This window comes from Wyeomyia smithii, chromosome 1, assembly GCF_029784165.1.
Source record: "Wyeomyia smithii strain HCP4-BCI-WySm-NY-G18 chromosome 1, ASM2978416v1, whole genome shotgun sequence".
NCBI lineage: Eukaryota > Metazoa > Arthropoda > Insecta > Diptera > Culicidae > Wyeomyia > Wyeomyia smithii.
Genome location: NC_073694.1, coordinates 129,409,117 through 129,415,503, shown reverse-complemented (window position 1 = coordinate 129,415,503; position 6,387 = coordinate 129,409,117).

Sequence of the window (6,387 nt, the reverse complement as noted above, 5' to 3'; positions counted from 1 at the left end):
TTTGACAATTTATATTATTCCAAGAAACACTTTGGCTCGATGCTTAAACTAATGATACATTATGGAGCCATTAACGTACTAGTCTGATAATTCGAATACCACATAAGGAGTGGCAACTCCGCGTTATTTCTTCCAATAAACCGTACGTCGCCAGATATAGTAAGCCTCCTCTAAAGGTGAAGATAATAAATTAATTGAATTAAAAGGAATCGCTTCGTGTGAACATACATGAAAAAATAACAGCAGCAACGTCACTAGCGTATGTACAGCTTGCTCACACGCGGGTTAGCTGACCGAGTCCGTCCGCCAAGTAGAAGTTTCATGTTGCACGTATTTATTTTTGACTGATGACAGGACGGTGTATCAACGGGGTGTGAGAATACAGTTGTACTTCTGGGGCTCGTTCATCAGCCTGTTGTCGTGTGAGAAACTGAGAACGTCGTGTCTTGGGTGTGGTTCCTCCACAGGGAGTCTTATGATATTTAAATGAGGGTAGGATAATTCAAAAAGAAACAGCTTGCCAAGCCTTCGGCCAGTTTGCGGTTGATAAAGAATGATTCAGCTAATTGGACTGCAAGAGTCAACATTCATCATACTGCGTTACCCTAAACGCTGTCGCTAGACTTCTCGTATAAATTTAATTACTAACGTGCGTTAACTAACTTTTTTTTTTCACTATAATGACTTCACAAGTGCGTATCTGCAAGGTGTTATACCCAATGAACCATGGTGCTGGAAAAGCCTATTCACGTATGAAAAGAACAAAGAGTAACGCACATTTTATCGCACGGTTGACCCACCTCTGGACGAACTCTTTACTGTCTACCTTTATCGGATTTTTCTACTCTGTTAATCAAAGAACTAAGAAACATAGAAGAAAATTATCGAGTGCTAGTGCCATATCGTCCCGATTCGGAATGAATGCCTGAGGATCCTCCAGCGACATACATTCTCACCCTTACGGTCAAGGCAGACGGGATGGATGGGTGGGAAAATTACCCTCCAGCTTTTATTACACCATCCACTCGTAACGAGTGAGCAAACAACAATCACACTGTCGAGAGAACATGTGTCCCACAGAAGGATCTTGACTCGGGTTCTTTACGTAGCTACGCGTTTACAGTCTGGTGTATAATGGGCTTATCCCAGGCAGGTCTTTGGAGAGTAAACTCTTTATCAGCAATAGGAAAAAGGTTGCCGGTGATGCTTAATTAAAAGTATACTTTTCCTATGCACACCCTCCTACTCCCAACATGTGTGAGAAACGCCTGGGAAACCAATGAAACTAAATGAAGCGACACAGTTTTATCTCAGCTTTTATGGATGATTGAGGACAATAAATTCACACCTAAACGCAAACCGCATCAGTGGAGCTTGAAAGACTTGAAAAAATGAAGTGTGTTTCACAAAGACGCATGAAAAACATAAACAACCTACACTGAACGATGTTTTTATCGATCGCTTGCAAAGTTACTTGAACAACACATGGAACCACTTATCAAGAAAAATTTTGATCAAAGCGTTCCCTCAATTCGTTGCAGATTTTTTTTTCATATCCACAATAAGCCATTTTCGGTAAAATTACAACAACGGATAGTTCAATATGTCGAATTAAATGCTAAAAATCATTTTTTCTGCGAACACTAGCGGCGCACCGCGTTAGTAGGATTTCCATCAGAAGTAAACTGTCGGATCGAGGTTATACACTCAGCTAGATTAGGCTAAAAATATAAATATTCTAGGCGTATCCAGGATCTATAACATGCTTCAAAGGTTCAGATGGCTGAAATCTGACTGATGCTGCTACACTCTGGTAGTGTTGGCAAAAAAAAATTTTCAGCATTTAGTTCGGCATACTCTACTTTGAACAAATATACTTTTTTAAGGTGAAACCTCATTGAATCCAAAATAGGCCGACTTCGAGTCACCACTTCGAATTTTCAAAAGCACAAGACTCGGAAATACTTATTGCGTTCCCTATGAAAATTCTATTTTATGTTTGCTTCACCACAGCAAACATAAAATAGCATTTTCACAGGGAACGCATTAACTATTTCCGAGTCTTGCACTTTCGAAACTTCGAAGTGGTGACTCGAAGTCGGCCAATTTTGGATTTAATGAGGTTTCACCTTAAGGACATCCTAGCTCTTCAGTGTACTCGGTAAAGTTGTAAAGCATCTAAAATATTATACTACTCATTATTAAAGCAGTAATACTCTCTCTAGAAAGAGAACTGAAAAAAGTGAATGATTTAGTATGCGGGTCTCAGAATTGACGCTTATTAGTTTGGAATTTGGAATTTACGCATATTGAACGTGTTCCAGAATTTACCTGTTTTAACGCAATTTTTTTTGATGATTTTCTTGCGCTTAATATTTTTTTGGACCATATTATATAAATATACTAAATTTTTATTAACACCAACTATAGACGGAATCCGCAGCAATTCAATGAAGGAGCTAGCAGTTATGGTCAGAATACCGTTCACTCAGCACATACAATTGTTCTTACTCAGTCGTTTCTCAAACGATATTGAATGATTCAGTTGTTTTAGAGAGAAATAACAGCGTTTTCAACACCACAAAAGTTCAAATTATTCTGTGAAATGATAACTGATATATCATGTGTACTACAAACAATATTATTAAACTGATGTTTTGAATAAGCGGCAACCCTCAATATATCACTCCGTTTTATACAATGTAACGAAATCCAAAAAAAGATTCGCTCATCGAAGATATGCGCACTGTCATTCGTTAGGCGATGTTATAATGGTTGATTTCTATTTACATAATTTTATTTCTGTTTAGAGATATTATTACAAGATCGTTGATTTGAGTGATTTCCAAAATCTCCGCAAATAACAAGCATAATTTACATTTCTAGAAAAATATCAAAAAACGTTTCGTGAAAAAATCGTCGCGTCGTTGTGGCAAGTCAGAAGCGAAAGAAAACGATTACTTACTTTACTTTTACGACGACAGACCGATTATCAATCCAATGCCGAATCCAGAATACGTTGCCATGTCACTCGGTCTTGGGCTGCTATCCTCCAATCTCCCCTAACACCGATTTCTCGGGCATCCTCGTTGATAGCAAATATTCAACGAGTGCGAGGCCTACCTCGAAGTCGACGGCCTCTATCGGGATTTCTGCTAAATATAGTTTTCGCTGGTCATTCTTCCGGCATTTTAGCTACATGTCCAGTAGAATGCAAGTTTAATGCGGGTTTGCAAACTACGGGACCTCAGCTGGATACCGTACAATCCGTAGAAGGCCCTGTTTACAGCTGCTATCCGACTTTTTATCTCACGGCTAACCTCGTTGTCATATGTCACTAGTGTACCCAGGTAAAGAAATTCGTCGACTACTACAAAAGTTTCCCCATCTAACACCACCTCAGCACCAACATCCATCGGACTACCACGCTCTCTACCAGCCACCATGTATTTCGTTTTGGCAGAGTTAATGATGAGCCGTACTCTCGCAGCTTCCCTCCTGAGAGGTCCGAAGGCCTCTTCCACAGCTCTACGGTTGATACCAATGATATCGATATCGTCCGCAAAACCGAGAAGCATGTGAGACATCGTAATGACGGTGTCGCTTCTTTGCACGCCGGCCCTCCGTATAGCACCCTCCAATGCGATGTTGAACAATATATTTGACAGCCCGTCTCCCTGCTTCAAACCATCTAACGTCACGAAGGAGTCCAATATTTCACTGGCTACCCTGACGCATGATGTAGAGCCTTCAAGGGTGGCACGTATCAGCCTAACTAGTTTTGTTGGGAAACCATGTTCGACGATAATTCGCCATAACTGATTTCTCTTTACTGTATCGTACGCTGCCTTGACGTCAACGAACAGATGGTGCGTCTGCAGGTTAAATTCTCGAAATTTATCTAAGATCTGACGCAGGGTAAACATTTGGTCCGTAGTGGAGCGTGCCCCTCGAAAATCAGATTGGTAATCACCAACAAAGGTCTCCGACAACGGCCTCAGTCTATGGAACAGAAGACGATTATCGCAGTGGAAAATATTTCTACCGTGACCATTTACAAGCCTTTGTGGGACCTTTTTTATAAGAGTGCAATTTTCGTCGAAACCCCTTATTTTTTTTAATTAGGGCTACAAATACATAATGTCTAGAAATTAACTGATATTACTGATACAACTGATGACCACAATAGGGTCTCAAGTAACACGTGCCCAGTTATTTACCAACCATTTGTAGCTATAATTCAAATAAAATAAATTTAAAAAAAATGATGGAAAATGATTCTGTGAAATTCAGCATCGGCCGCGAAATTTACAGAATCCCGCGAAATGCCGCGAAATGAATAAAAAAGCAACATTTTATGTTAATCAATTGGTTTTTTCACCCTGGATTGATATTTCTTCGAGCGGTTCGGTTGCTGGATCCATTTGAGGCGTGGGTCTTGGCGATTGATGACCTGCAAGATGGAATTCCAGAGTGTGCAACTATAAATCTAAGTTGCAAGATGAACTCAGGGCGTACAAGCAGATAATTTTAGTGTGACGCCACTAGTAATTTGAAATTCAAATCGCAGACATTTTCCGTTTCTGGTTCGCAATCAAATATTTATCGATTCCTGGAAACTCGGTATATGTGAAACGCAGTTTGAGCCAGTATAACTTGATTTTTACGTGTTGACCCCAGAGTATGACTGACCACAATTTGACACAGCATGTATCTAAGCAAACCAATAAGCTGACCAGATTTTATGCAAGAAAAACGGAACAAATGAGTTTGAAAAATGAAACACAGTATAATCTTTAAAAATTGTTACTAACTAAAGTAAATAATACACGCAAAACTTTTCCTTATTACCTTAGAAGCAATAGCGCAAAATTGCCTTTAAGGTAACAAACCTATTACTAAAAAGGCAATAAAATTCTTCCCCAGTCAAATAACAACACATACTGTCATATATTTAGCACGTGTTACGGGAGTACGACCATCTAATAATGGTCGTGCAACCACATGCAAGATTTTTTTCTGTCATAAACTGCTCCCTTTCCATCTCAAGTTAAAAAAAATCACACACCGTCGCATATGTTGCACATGTTACAAGTTTCTTCAATCTCCAATTCATCCGGTGAGCGTGTATTAGTTCGCTCGTTGTATGCATACGGAGTAGAGGAAGAATATGACAAGAGCTGCCAAGCAGCATTTTCCCCGTCATAGAGTATGAAAACGTTGATGATTTCAAAGATTTGAAATGCGTCTTTAAATGACATCACGATCTGTAAACTGCGTTAGAGAAAAACAAAAACATTCGCTTTCTTGCAAGCTATTCAAAACACATTCTCATTGGTTCATGGAAACTCATTTGCACCTGTTTGAAAATACAAAACTCGTGCTCATCCAGAACAATATTCGCAACTTCGGCAACTCTGTTCAGACAGTATAACATATTTTCATTTCAAGTAAACACTGGGGGACGAAACGAAAGTGTTTCTAATTAGACATTTGAGGTTGACGGGTGAGATTCTCATTATGTGGGGATGAAGGGAAGCAAAAATGAATCTGACCGTTGCATCAATACAAATGCAGCGAGTGAAGTCTTGCTAACACATGCACTGCGGTGCTTGGCTGTATGTTCCAGGGGGGATCTATCTGTCAAATATCGTGTAACCAACATATTCGGCAACATGGCGTTTGTTTAGGTTTTTGTTCTTTTTGGTCATGAAATTGATCGATGTGAAATATTAGAGAATTGGAACGTTTTTTCATCAAACTCGAGAAACCGCGAAAAACTTTCATGAATGTGTTGTGTAGTGATTTTTCCCCCATTATTGTTCAAAGCTACAAACATCACGGACCAACAAACGTCATGGACCAGAGTTGATCTGCGATAACGCACACATATATGAAATTTGACAGCAGTGAATCCCCTCTGGTATGTTCTACTGCAGAAACACATACAAGCGTGTGCCCGTCATTATTTTTGTTACTTTTCGGTTATTACTATTTGTGTATAATGCGCAGTCATAAGACACAATAAGTAATAAAAAATTGCCCTAAAGTAATAAAATGTTCCCCGTTTGCGTTGGGTGTAGGAAAAATCAAAATTTTGCGTAGCAATTATCATGGCTCTCATGGCCTGAACTTGTAATCGGGACGTGGTACTACCAGGAAGGCACAAAATGGACTCAGTATGTTAACAAAGTCTTGGTAGTTTTGAAACGGGCTCTGTGTTCAATGAAGCTTAATTCGAAAATTGTTCAAGGAGTCGGCGAAAAAAAACTCGTACTGCCTCGTTCAAAACCTACAAAGAAACCACGGTTATATTACTGTATATTCATTAAATAAAACAGTTGTTTTTTCATCAACATAATCACTGTATATAATATTTTGTAAAGA